The sequence below is a fragment of the Pongo abelii genome, chromosome 8, assembly GCF_028885655.2.
Source record: "Pongo abelii isolate AG06213 chromosome 8, NHGRI_mPonAbe1-v2.0_pri, whole genome shotgun sequence".
Taxonomy (NCBI): Eukaryota; Metazoa; Chordata; class Mammalia; order Primates; family Hominidae; genus Pongo; species Pongo abelii.
This window is the reverse complement of record NC_071993.2, coordinates 48,204,467-48,219,163: the sequence shown is the minus strand read 5'-3', so window position 1 is coordinate 48,219,163 and position 14,697 is coordinate 48,204,467. Positions and strand designations below refer to the sequence as shown.

Sequence of the window (14,697 nt, the reverse complement as noted above, 5' to 3'; positions counted from 1 at the left end):
CCTGCTTCTACCCAAATCTTCCCACAATCTTTCTCAACTCAGCAGCCAAGGGATGCTTTTAAATCAGGAGACAGATCATGTTGCCTCTCTGCTCAGAACCCTCCCGCAGTTCCCATCTCAGTCAGAGTAAAAGCCAAAGCCCCAGCAATAGCCTCCCAGAGCTTACACTATCTTTACTGATCAGACACACCATTGAGTTCCCTCCTAGCATCTTTATCCTATTGTTTCTGCCTACTATGCTCTTACCTCAGCACCTTGGCCAGTTGCTTCCCCCCCTTCAAGTCTTTGATAAATTTTCACTTAGGGCAACCCTGGCCACTCTATTTAATATTGCCATCTGTCCCTATTCCTGCCATGCTCACTCTTTTTTTTCCACAAAATCTCGCTGTGTCACTCAGGCAGGGGTGCCAAGGCACGATCACAACTGAGACCTCAAACTCACTGGTGAAGCAATCGTCCTGCCTCAGCCTCTCTAGTAGCTAAAGACTACAGGTGCATGCCACCACACCTGCTAATTTTTAAAAAAATATAGAGAGCATCACTATGCTCCCCAGGCTTGTCTTGAACTCCTGGGCCAAAGCAATCCTCCTGCCTCGGCCTCCTAAATACCTGGAATTATAGGTGTGGGCCACCAGCCCTGGGTTCATGTTCATTTCTTCTTGCTGCTGTTACAAACTGCCCTACATTGAGTGCCTTAATACACGACAAATCTACTACCTAACAGTTCTGGGAGCCAGAGTCCAAAATAGGTCAATTAAGGCTAAAGTCAAGGTGTCAGCAGGACTGGATTCCTTCTGGAGGCTCCAGAGAGGATGGGTTCCCTTGCCTTTCCCAGCTTCTAAAAGCCACCCCCATTTCTTGGCTCATGGCCCCTAACTGTATCTTCAAAGCCACAAGCGAAACATATTCAAATCTCCCTCTCTGACCTCTGCTTCCATCATCACATCTCCTTCAATTCTGAGTCTCTTGCCTCCCTCTTTCTCATAAAAACCCTTGTGACTGCTGGACACAGTGGTCGTGGCTCACACCTGTAATCCCAACAGTTTAGGAGGTCAAAGCAGAGAAACATTTGAGGCCAGGAGTTCGAGACCAACCTGGAAAACATAGTGAGATCCCCAACTAAACAACAAAAACCAAAAGAAGTAAGAAAAGAAAAAATTGGCTGGGCATGGTGGTATGCATCTGTAGTTTCAGCTACTTGAGAGGCTGAGGTGAAAGGGTTGCTTTAGCCCAGGAGTTCCAAGACCAGCCTCGGCAACGTAACAAGATCCCATCTCTACGAAAAAATACAAAAATTAGCTGAGCATGGATGATGTGCACCTGTAGTCCCACATACTTCGAAGGCTGAGGCAGGAGAATTGTTTGAGCCCAGGTGGTTGAGGCTGCATCATTGCACTCCAGTATGGGTGAAAGAGAGAGACTCTGTGTCCAAAAGAAAAAGAAAAGAAATACACATCTGGTTTCTGCCCCTAGTCCTGACACAAAGCTTCTAAAGTTCTCATAAAGTTCTCAGTGATAAAGGTGATAGGACCATCTTTTGTTTCAATATTTGGTCTTAGTCCCAGGTTTCTAACACAAGACCCTCTAAGATCTTTGGGATCTCCACCATAGTAAGAATGCATTTGATGATGTTACTGAGATGACTGGGTGACTGAAAGCTCTCAGACAGCTTCAGGAGGAGGGCTGGTTGCCAGAACAAACCATGTGATTAGAGGCTGGAAACTTTCAGCCTCACCCACTGAGCTCCAGGAAGAAATAGTGGCTGAACATTGACTTAATCACCAATGGTCAATGATTTCATCAATCATGCCTGCATAATGAAGCCTTCAGAAACACCCTAAACAACAGGGTTTGGAGAGTGTCTGGGTTCCTGAACACAAGGGGGATACTGGGAGGGTAACATGCCCAGTAGAGGGCATGGAAGCTCTGTGCCCCTCCCCACATACCTTGCCCTGTGCATCTCTTTTATTACTTTTTTTTTTTTTTTTTTTGAGACAGGGTCTGGCTCTGTCTCCCAGGCTACAGTGGCACAATCGTGGATCACTGCAACCTATGCCTCCCTAGCTCAAGCCATCCTTTCACCTCAACCTCCTGAGTAACTAGAATTGTAGGCACATGTCACTGCACCAGGCTAATTTTTATAAAATTTTTTTCTGGGAAGATGAGGTTTCACCATGTTGCCCAGCCTGGTCTTAAACTCGTGAGCTTAAGCGATGCTCCCGCCTCAGTCTCCCAAAGTGCTGAGATTACAGGCATGAGCCCAGCATGTACATCTCTTTCACTGGCTGTTTCTGATATATATCCTTTACAATGAACCAGTAACAGAAAGTCAATTGGTGAGACCCAGTGGCTCACGCTCATAATCCCAGCACTTTGGAGGTTGAGATTGGGAGGATAATGTGAGCTCAGAAATTTGAGACCAGCCTGGGCAACATAACAAGACCCCATCTCTACAAAAAATAAAAGAATATAGCCAGATATGGTGGTGTAGGCCTGTAGTCTCATTGGGAGGCTGAGGCAGGAGGATCACTTGAGCCCAGGAGTTTGAGGCTACAGTGAGCTTTGATCACATTGCTGAATTCCAGCCTGGCAACAGAGTGAGACTATGTATCTCAGAAAAAAAAAAAAGAAAAGAACCTGTTTTTCTGAGTTCTGCAAACTGTTTTAGCAAATGATTCAACCAAAGAAGGGGGTCATGAGACCCCAGTTTCTAACTGGTTGGTCAAAAGTACACGTAACAACCTAGGGTTTGCAACTGGCATGTGAAGTGAGGGTAGTCTTGTGGGACTGAGCCCCTATCCTGAGGGGTCTGCACTAACTCCAGGTAGTGTGAGAATGGAACTGTGAGATACCCAGTTGGTATCCAGATTGTCCGAAAACTGGTGTAGAATCTCTGCATTTGGTTGGACGTATTTGACCACAGCTACTATTCAAGAAAAAGAACTACTCATTATAAAGAAAAAACCATAAAATTATATGTTCTACAAAAAACAAATCAACCTTATCTACAGCCCAGTCCTGCTCAAATATAGACTGTTAGAACAAAAGGTCTCACCATGGACTCGAGAGCTGACATGAGGAATGTCACAACCATCCCGCTCTCTGAGAACTCCTCATCTTCAATGAGCACGGGGACACTGCAACTTTGGCCATGATCCCTGCGCAAGAAAAGTAGTAAGAAAGTAAGTGGTAGAAATCGAGTGTCCTAAACCCATATCCAGAGCTGTGAGAGTTTTTTACCAGCTGGCTAATTTACACTTGTCTTCCATCAGAGGAAAAATAAGGCTCAGAAACTAGGTATTCGATTTGTCCAAAACTCTCATCAGATACAGAATCCATCCGCTAACTTTCTATCTAGTATTATTTCCATAAAATTAGAACAGTATCACTCCCAAAATAAATCCATATGGCACCCAGCATCAACGCATTTCTCCCAAGTAAAAGAGGAGGCAAGGCGCTTTACAACCCAGTGATGGGCTACCACAACAACACAGGAAACAGGTGCCAACCTCCCTTTCTCCCCTGCACAACCCGACACAAAAAAGAGTGGGTGCAGTGGAATGAGGCTGGGTGAAGAGAAGTTCCTCTTCTTAGTGAGAAAATAGATCACAGGGCATCAAGTAACAGGTAAAAGTCTTTATAATAAGGTATTTTTTTGAAAACGTTTTCTAATATTTTGGTATCAGGAAAACCCTCAGATGAATTTCAAACACCATAAAAATACAATACATAAACATAAAATATTAACTGTCAACAATGATATAGATAAATTGTAACCTTTATGGATTGCTTTTTGGAATGTAAAATGGTACAGCCCACTGTGGAAAATGGTTTGGCAGTTCCTTAAAATATTAAGCATAGAATTATATGATCCAACAACACCCTTTAAGCGCTATACCCAAAAGAACTAACAGCAGGGACTCAAACAGGTATTTGTACACCCGTTTAACAGTAGCATTATTCACAGTGGCCAAAAGGTAGAACCAACCCTATGCCCATCGGTAGGCGAATGGATAAAGAAAATGTAATATACACACACACAGAATATTATACAGCCATAAAAAAAATCTTGCCAGGTTCAGCAGCTTACACCTGTAATTCCAGCACTTTGGGAGGTCAAGGCGGGCAGGTCGCTTAAGCACAGAATTTTGAGACCAGGCTGGGCAACATGGCAAGACCTCGCTTCTACAAATAAAAATTTTTTTTAAAAAAGGAAATTCTGATAGTGTTATCAATGAGCCTTGATAGCATTATGCTAAGTGAAATACACCAGACAGAAAAGGACAAATATTGTACAAGTCCACTTATATAAGGTATCTAGAATAAACAAATTTGTAGAAAATAGAATAGTAATTGCCAGGGGCCAGGAGGAGGGTTCAATGGGGAGCTATTGTTTATGGAGTACAGAGCTGCACTTTACAACGATGACAAAGCTCTGGAGATGGAGAGTGGTGATGGCTAACAATGTGGACCTCTTAACACCAGGATGTGCTTAACACCAGGGACCTCTGTGCACTTAAAAATGGTTAAAACACGCACATGTACCATAGAGCCTAAAGTATAATAATAAGAAGAAGAAGAAGAAGAAGAAGAAAAAAAGTGTTATTTTATATTATGTATATTTTTACCAAAATAAAAAAATAAAAAATAAAACAATACACCACATAAGGACATACTAAGATGGCAAAATCTAAAGCAACTTTTTAAAACCCAGATAGTTTTTCCGTAAATAGCATATGAATTAAATGCCTAGTAAAAATTAGCCCCTTTAATTTAGTTGAATTAATTCTACTTTTAGAGAGAGCTTAAATAATTAAATAAACTTAATTGGAAGCATAACAGAAAAATTAAACACTGGATGCAGGAAGAGGAACTGTAAAAACATATCTATGTACATAAACCAATTTACTGACAACACGCGAGTATCCCTTAACTAAAGCCCCAGTATTCCAGAGAAGATGGACAAGCACTTGAAGAGCTGTCAGCAGGAAACTGTTGTACCTAAAAATGTCAGTAAATCTTCATTAAAGAGAATGTTCTATTTTCCTATTATTAAAGGTTGTCACCTAGCTTTACCATCTGTTACCATGTGCACTGACTACTAGGCCAGATTTAGACATCAACAAGTAATGAAGCATACATACTTAGGAAGTTACAATTTATAATAAGAACCACGATCAGAAAAATAGTACTTTGCATCATGAAGACCTTCAGTTACCACTTAGTTTGCATCCTCATGGGCTTTATTGATCAATATTGTAAAGAGGTATATTACCTCTTGTAACTTAAAACAACTTGTTGCCTAGGAAAGCATACCAAAAGAATCATCTTTTATTTCCAAGTGAGATGTTTTAAGAATAATATAATCTATAAAATAGAATAAACACACAACAGACCTGGCATGGTGGCTCACGCCTGTAATCCCAGCACTTTGGGAGGCCAAGGTGGGCGAAATCACGAGGTCAGGAGATCAAGACCATCCTGGCCAACATGGTGAAACCCTGTCTCTACTAAAAATACAAAAATTAGCTGGGTGTGGTGGCGCCTGCCTGTGATCCCAGCTACTCGAGAGGCTGAGGCAGAAGAATTGCTTGAACCAGCAAGTCAGAGGTTGCAGTGAGCTGAAATCACGCCACTGCACTCCAGCCTGGCGACAGACCGAGACTCCATCTCAAGGGAAAAAATATATATATACAACAAACACAGTAACACATAAAATCTGTTTTTCTCCTAACCTTCTGCTGGTCCTTCAATTTCTGCTGGTCCTGTTCCGTCACTGCCTTCTAAAGAATGATGGCTTCCTAAAAAGAGAATAAACATGTAATAAACCAATAAAAACTCACACTGAAAGACAAAAGAGAATCTAGATAACAATGCAATCACTTTTAAGATATAATAAATGTAAAAAATGATTCTTTTAACTCAATGGAAACAATACTTTCTAATTCAGAAAAAAATGTAACACTTCTATTAGGCAGCTAAAAATTATTATTTTAAAATACAAATACAGAGTAGACCAAAGTAGGTTTGTGGATTTAATATTAGTTACTGTAACTGTATGGTAAAATTACTGGATATTGGAACCTGAAGAAGCACAATTATGTTTGAAGTACCACGCTCATCTGTCACTGACAAACACACAGACACACCAGCGTGAATGCTTGCTTTGCTCAGACAATTAACTCTCTATAAATAAGTTCAGGGTTTGCTGTGGAATGCTCCCTGCTTTCCATTTTCACTATGGTAAAAGCTACAGAAACTCCATCCCCATAATTTAATCAAAGTTGTACTTAAAGTAACTCATAAGTAAAAATGAAAGATACTACCTTTAGTATCAAAAAACATTTTAATCCAGGTAATATAATCTGCTTGCTTCTAAAAACTGGGACATAAAGCAACAGATCTGTTAGGCAGTCACATGGTAAACAGGCTTATCCTACTGGAGCAGAAGTTTATTCACAAATAGGAAAGAAAGAATCTAAGATATCGGAGCTCCAGTAAGGATTAAGACCACAAGCTGCACCCAACATACATCTTCTGTCCTTAAAGATCTCAGCTACTAACATAGAAAAGACTGAAAAACACTGCCTTCAAGTATAAATAAAAATGTATTACATTTCGGTAAGAATACATTGCCTAGGGGGAAGGGAAGCAGATAGATGCGCATCTATTTTGTCCTGTCTATTGATAAATAAATTCAGAAGCTGTACTAAAAGTTAAATAAAATTATAAATAAACTTTCTCTTAATTTTTAAAGAGTAATGATTACAGTCTGAAAAATTCATTTGGTGGCTACTATTCTTGAATTACAAGTGCCATACTGAGGTGAAATCTTTTTGGTTTCCAGTATCTAGCTTTATTATGTCATAATTATCTTGGGATTCCTTTCAACTTACTGCATATTGTGAAAACTCACCTGAACTCAAAACTCTAGGTAAATCTATAAACCTCTATGAATCCATCTTTAATTCACTTGTAAAACATACTTTCTCTGCAAACATTTCCTTTCTTTTTTTAACCTTAATATTTGGATTCAGGGAGAATTAAGTTCTTTGACTGTAAAGTCAAAGAAAAAAGAGATGTGAGGTCAAAGGAATGATAGATAATAAAGAAGAGGCCAGTAATTAAAAAGTAAAATTTCAGTGAAGAGTAACAGTTAAGATGGTTGTTCATGTTATTACCCAAACACCAAGGGTTTGGTCCAGGTCCTGCTGCTCACCAGACAGAAACTAGTCACTGAGGCGACAAGTATTACCAAGGAAGAAAGCTTTAACCTGGTGCTGCAGCCCAGGAGATGGGGTCTCAGTCTCAAATTTATCTCCTTGACTAAAACTAGGGTCAGGAAAGAAATATAATAACGTATAAGAGAACAGAAATTAGGGAGGGGCAGGAGGCATCTGGTGCGGTGATCTGGTATGTTTCAGTTATTTGATACTTCCTGAAGGTCTTTTTTTGAGGAAAGAACTCAGATAAAACAGATACAAGTTTCAAGGTTTAACAGCAGGGTCAACTCTTATGTTGATCCAAACAAAACCCCATCCATGGGACAAGTGGGCTGGTGTCAATGTAAGCAATAATTCTATAGGTCCTTTTTGTTCAAAATCTGAACAATTAAATTTATATTACATGTTAAACCTAAGGAAAATACATCTTATGTACTCGAGGCCAGAAGAGAGAGAAGTAAAACCTACTGCTAATAGCCTATGAGTGTCAAGTTTGGGAACACTATAAAAAATTACAAAAAAGTAATAAATGCATAAAAGTTACAGATTAACAAGTGCTATTTCAGAATTCTTCTAAATACTAAGTACATGACATTATTAATATTTGCATTACTAACCACGCAATAAGAACCTGACTTATGACTATTATGAGATAAGATATAAATGTGTACCTTTACCTTAAATGGGAAAGTGTGTCATATACCTACATCGAGATTCACAAAAGGGAAAACTGATTTGAAAAATTGTTGCTTGTGAAGTTCATTTATATGTTAAGAAAAGGCCAATACAATTTTTCCCTTTCAGTATAGAAAAGTAATTCTTAATACTATAGTTATAAATACTAAAACACAGTCTGTGGAATACAAGAAACAATTAAATACAAACAGTATGTAGGAAAATGGAGGTAAAAAGATTATACCTTGCAAAGACTTCAGGACAAGTTTTGCATGTCATCAGTTTCAGAAGGGCCTGCTTTGAGATACAAAGATAATACTTCAACAGTAACCCCCCAGGCCAGAGGCAGTGACTTATGCCTCAGCACTTTGGGAGGCCAAGACAGGCAGATCAGTTGAGGTCTGGAGTTCGAGACAGACCTGGCCAACAGGGGGATACCCCATCTCTACCAAAAAATACAAACATTAGCTAGGTGTAGTGGCATGCACCTATCTAGTCTCAGCTACTCGGGAGGCTGAGGCAAAAGAATCCCTTGAACCTGAAAGGCAGAGGTTGCAGTAACCCAAGACTGCACCACTGCACCCCAGCCTGGGAGACAGAGCGAGAATCTGTTAAAAAAAAAAAAAAAGTCATGTTCACATAGAGTTAGGCTCCACAGTTCACTCTCTTAACCATCCTGTAGTTCTGCCCACTCTATGCGATGCCCGGTCACTGATGCACTTGTATGGTAGCTCATGGCCCCCTTAGAGCTTAGAACCTAGGTTTCATTTCCTGCTCTACAGCTATATAATTTAACAATTTTCCTGTCGAGTTTGTTGGATTCTAACCCTATACATAACAAATCTTATTAATATTACTGAATCTTAAAGGGGGCTGTGATGTCTTTAGTCCTCAGAAACATTAAACAAAGGACCATATGAGGGTAAACAGAATCCAAATTTCTATGCTTTAAAACACTGAGGCAATGTACTGAGAAACACACCTAAGAAACTGCAACCAATCTACTCTCGACAAAAATTTAGACACTGTCTCTTCAAAATAAGCTATGTGGTGGTACTTATCCATATTCCTACATGTATCAACAGTATTTTACATGTCATAAACTTAAAAATAATTTTAAGTGTCAAAATTACAGGCCTTAATCCATTTCTGTGGGCTTGAAAAATGATACAATATACATTTGTTTCTTTAAAGTATTCAATAAAATGCATAAACTTCTAGAGCAATCACTTAAAAAAGAGTTCATACCAAAGGTTGTAATACTAGGAAAGAGGGCTCAATACTGCATGTTCTTAAAGGCAAAAGTTAATAAAGCCTTGTTCTTGGTTGTGAATCTTGGCCTTAAAACATTATTTGCACGATCCCCGCTTCCTTTTCCTGTTGTAAAGATGTGGTGACAAACCAGGTTTGCTCACGCAGATAATAATCTTGAAAATAGTGGCAGAGAAATAACATGAAGGGAATATAGTTTACCTAATGACCTCCTAAATTGGAACTTATTACCCCCATGCCTCTTGCATATCTCCAGACTAATATGTAAGAGAGAGGAAATGGCTGTTTGCTACCAATATTTTATTTGATGCTTCATTTTTTTTATTCCTTGAATAACTGCTTACAATGCGTTAACAAGAACAGGAAAGCATAGCTATTCAAGTACTAAATAATTATGCAAATCTCTAAGACATAGTAATGGACCAATTATTTTTAAAGTACAACACACTGACAAGTACTTTATTTTTAACTCAGTCTTGGTTTGTTGTTAATGCCATTGCTTGGGAAAAAGCAAACAAAAGCAGGAGGTGGTGGAGGAGAAACAAGAATAGAAACAAGAAATAGAAGCAGCAGCATAAGCAAATAAAGAAGAAGATGATGATGATGAAAATAAAAGACTGGAAGAAAGGAAAAAGAACGAGTGAGGGAATCGGAAGGCCTATTATGATACCTTTTTTCCCCTCCTTGATTCACGAAATTTGAAAGTTCAAGACTTTTTCACAACAACAACAACAACAAAAAGCAAAAAGATACACAGTCACCCCTAAATTTTGTTAAGATTGAGACAATGCTCCACTCACGCCTGGCTCAGGTGCCAGCAGAAGGATGGGGCCCTCCAGATTCTGCAGAAGGAGGACTCCTCCTCCTTGTCCTGGCGGCACCTCCACTGCTGCCACCGAGGCCCACGGTACAGCACCCACAGCTTCCTACCCATGCCAGGCGGCCCCGCAGCGCTCCTACTTCCACTTCCCAGGACCCCAGACTTGCTGCTGCTGCCACCACTAGGGCCAATGCCAATACAACCACCGCTGCTGTCGCCCTCGATGCACCGGCGCTCCCTACAAGGCTCCTACCACCTGGCCACAGCCACAGCCCTGCCACAGCTGGCCACAGCTGGCTGCCCTCCTACCTACTGCTCCAACATGCCACCCAGGCTCCAGGCTCCACCCTCCAGAGTGTGGCAGGTTGCTCCTCCTTCTGGCAAAGAGCAGCTGGGCCAATAAAGTCAGAAAAGCCTAGAACATGATGCAGGGAGTGGTAACGTTAGAGCCTCACCTTGTCATGGTGGCCACTGGGTGGCAGTGACAGGTTTCAGTGAACTGGAGACTCCACGGTGGCTGGCTCCCCACCCACAGGAACCGTTGGGCCCACTGGGGCTGCGACGCCTCGGAGAGCAGGAACAGCAGAACTCAGACCCAGCCACCACCACCCCACCCAACCCCCGGCCCCTCCTGCGCCCCCACCCCAACCCGAGTGCTAGTTTCCGTTCCTAATGTCTCCACCCACAGGGCCCTATCCTCCCATGACGCCTGTGCCCCATGTCTACCCCATGACTGTGCTCAGGGATCCCAGGTTGTCTCAACACAAAGTAAGAGTACGCAGACCCGGGAACCATGACGGGCCCTGCCATGCTCATGATTCCCATGGAAACACTGTGTGCCCGCTGAGCAGTAGGGGTTCTCCTTCTAGAGTCTGGAGCCTGGCTCCTTCCTTGGAGGCCACTGCTGTGGCGGCCACCTCTGCCACCACCAGCAGTGCAGCCCCGATTGCGCCCCTAACCCGCTGCTGGCAGTGTAGCCCCCGATAGTGTCCCAAACACCCCCACACTCCCAGGCAGTGTAACCCCTGATAGCGCCCCCAACCGGTCCCCACCTCGAATACTGCAGCACCCAATAGAGACCCCAACCCACCCCCACACCGGGAGAAATAACGCCCGTAACAGTGCCCCAAGCCCCCCTCCATCCCCGGGCAGCGCAGCCCTGGGTAACACCCCAACTCGCTCCTGGCTGCAGGCAGTGATGCCCGGAATAGCGTCCCCAAACCGTTCCCCACTGTGGGCAGTGCAGTTGAGAATACGCACCTACCGCGGCTGCCTTTCTACCACTCTGGCAGTCGTGCAGTCCCTGTCACAGCCACCAGCTTCAGTGAGGCGAGCCAGGGTGCCACAGGCTCCGGCCTCCAGCTGTGTCAGGGGAAACCACCTTCCCTTCCCCCTGTAGCAGCGCATGGAGCCGCTGCAGCTGCTCGTCCGCCATCTTACCACTCCAGCTGCGCTTCAGTCTCTGTCGTCGCAGCCAATGTTCTAATTGGATGAGAGAAAACCTCTAGGCTTATTCTGATTGGACTTTATTATCATGTTCTGATTGGTTAGCCTGAGGCTTACTCTCATCCAATCAGAACATGTAACCCAGGAACCTCGGTATATAAAGCATGCTAAGGTGGAGTCAGGCTATTCCAGGCTGTTCTGCTTCTGTCTGTTCAGCTGGTATGTGCCAGGCTTAGAAGTGGGGAAGGGGCGGGGCATGGTGACTCACCTGTAATCCCAGCACTTTGGGAGGCTGAGGCGGGTGGATCACGAGGTCGAGTTCTAGACCAGCCTGGCCAAGATGGTGAAACCCCCGTCTCTGCTAAACATACAAAAATTAGCCGGGTGTGGTGCTCCTGTAGTTCCAGCTACTTGAGAGGCTGAGGCAGGAGAATCGCTTAAACCCAGGAAGCAGAGGTTGCAGTAAGCCAAGATCGTGCCACTGCACTCTAGCCCAGGTGACAGAGCAAGAATCCATCTAAAAAAAAAAAAAAAAAAAAAAAAGGAAGGGGGAAAGGAAGAGTCACCTGCTGCATGCTGGAGGCTGTAGCCTGCAGTTCCACAGCTGGGCTCGCTGCAGTGAGTGGCAGTGATGCAGCATGGCAGGAGCGGTAGGATCTGGATGATTTCCAGCTTCATCCGTGTCCCTGCAAAGGACATGAACTCATCCTTTATTATGGCTGCATAGTAGTCCATGGTGTATATGTGCCATATTTTCTTTATCCACGAACAATAAGATTTATCATCTGGGGGGCCGGGTGCAGTGGCTCAGGCCTGTTAATCCCAGCACTTTGGGAAGTCAAGGCGGGCGGAACACGAGGTCAGGAGTTTGAGACCAGCCTGACCAACATGCTGAAACCCTGTCTCTATTAAAAATACAAAAAAAAAATTAGCCAGGAGTGGTGGTGCACGCCTGTAATCCCAGCTACTCAGGAGGCTGAAGCAGGAGAATCACTGGAGCCCAGTAGGCGGAGGTTGCAGTGAGCAGAGATCGAGCCACTGCACTCCAGCCCGGGTGACAGAGGGAGACTCCGTCTCAAAAAAAAAAAAAAAGATTTATCATCTGGGGTATCAGGTGAGAGGACTAGCTAAGTTGGGTATATGGAATTAGAACTCATGAGTGAAGAAATTCAAAATTAAAGTTAAGAATATTACTGGTCTATATAGCATTTACAGAAGAGCCAAATAGACAATATTCCAGACTATACAGGTTAGAGAAAATCAAGTTATCTATCTTAAGAGCACACTTTTTTTGTTTTTTGAGACAGAGTCTTGCTCTGTCATCCAGGCTGGAGTGCAGTGGCATGATCTAGGCTCACTGCAAGCTCTGCCTCCCAGGTTCATGCCATTCTCCTGCCTTAGCCTCCCGAGTAGCTGGGACTACAGGCACCCACCACCTCGCTCAGCTAATGTTTTGTATTTTTAGTAGAGACGGGGTCTCACCATGTTAGCCAGGATGGTCTCGATCTCCTGACCTCGTGATCCACCCGCCTTGGCCTCCCAAAGTGCTGGGATCACAGGCGTGAGCCACCGCACCAAGCCCAGCCTCCTTTTCTTTAAATTTTCGGATAACACAGAACTCAGCAACACGTTGACAGTATGGATGATTACATACTATTTACAATATTATTGTCTTCCTCTATCTACTTGTTTATTTACTGAGAAAAAGGTGTCAGCGTAATCACGGAAGCAACCTAATGAATAAACTACACCTTGATTATAAAAAAGAATTAAAATTGATTCATCCTTCTTGAATACAGAGTTTTAAAAATTCTTAAGAGAATTATGGCTTATTGAGTACACCGCAATCCTTTTCTGTTACAGAAACAAAGACAAATGACTGCTTTGGGGTTATTTCCCCAAATAGCTTACATGTGTTTCTCCATCTGGTACATTGCAAAACTTCTTTTAACTCCTAAGGCCTCAGGAGAATTTCACAGCCCCTTTATAAATCCTGGAAGTTCAGGAAAGTGCCAACATGTGCTGAGCATGCTAATTCCCAGTGTCCTTGGAAAGGAGTCTTGATAGTAGTGGACTCTCTCTTGGGGAGGTCTCACATGGCAGGAAACCAAGCGACTGTAACCCAGAGTCTAGTTGTACGGTGATCTGCCTCACTCACTGTTCCTGGGGTTCGTTTTCCTCAGCTGGGCATACACAGAATTATGGCTTTGTTTGAACAGAGTTCTTTTGGACCATATGTACCTATGTTAGAGCCATTTGACTCCCTTCATTGTTGGTGGTCTCCAAGCATAAGAAGAATATTGTAGGCCAGGCATGGTGGCTCATGCCTGCAAACCCAGCACTTTGGGTGGCCAAGGAGGAAGGATCACTTGAGGCCACAAGTTCCAGGCCAGCCTGGACAACATAGGGAGACCCCATCTCTACAAAAAATTTAAAAAATTAGTTGTACATGGTGGTGCATGCCTGTAGTCCAAGCTACTTGGGAGACTGAGGCAGGAGGATCACCTGAGCCAGGGAGGTTGAGGCTGCAGTGAGCTATGATCACACCACTGCACTCCAGTCTGGGCAAGAGAGTGAGCTCCTGTCTCAAAACAACAACAACAATAGCCACAACAACAAAAAGATAAAAGGAATATTGTAGATAAATGGGAGAATGTGTTCTTAGAACTCACCCACTCGAAACTCAAGGAAATCAAATTGACAGTCTTGGTGACTTTCTAGGTAAAAATCTTCAAAATGAATATACATAGATGAATTTTCCTGATTTGGATTGATGAGAGTCCATTCACAGTTTAGGTTTCTCGAGTAATTCCTGACTCCATCATAGCCAGGAGAAGTAAAGTTTCCTTCAGGAGTATTTGGAAGAGACCCACCACACACTAAGAAAACAGAAGGCAACAGAAAGTAGTAGTAAGATTCAGGCCACAACAGAAGAGATAAACAATACAGCAACAGTAACTACAACATCAACATTAGTGCTTTGATTTGTTTTTCTAGATGCAATCAGGATTATGGGTAAAAGGCGTGCAAATTATGGCAGTTTCTGCATGTTTATAAAGGAAAAAATGTGCAAAAATCGACAACTTCTCTGTTTTCCTGTTGGTGTAGATTAGGTGGCTGGGGTTAGGCTCTGTATCAATATGTCCAAATATTGAAGCCTACTGCTCATTAATATTTAATTTAAAGGAATACCCAAATATAATGGTGGCTGGTCCTAATGGCTTGATTAGCAATTCTCCACTTGATCTAATAATTTAATTT

At 42.7% G+C, this 14,697-nt stretch overlaps 1 long non-coding RNA gene across 1 annotated transcript; it reads right to left on the bottom strand.

Moving 5' to 3' along the window:
• Nucleotides 1-1,963: 1,963 nt before the first annotated feature.
• LOC129048441 (uncharacterized) lies at nucleotides 1,964-11,460 on the bottom strand. The gene is made up of 3 exons (XR_010141505.1): nucleotides 11,251-11,460; nucleotides 5,736-5,801; nucleotides 1,964-3,158 (listed from the first exon to the last, which is right to left on the bottom strand). It is a non-coding gene; the product is annotated as an uncharacterized LOC129048441 (long non-coding RNA).
• Between the last annotated feature and the right edge of the window lie 3,237 nt (nucleotides 11,461-14,697).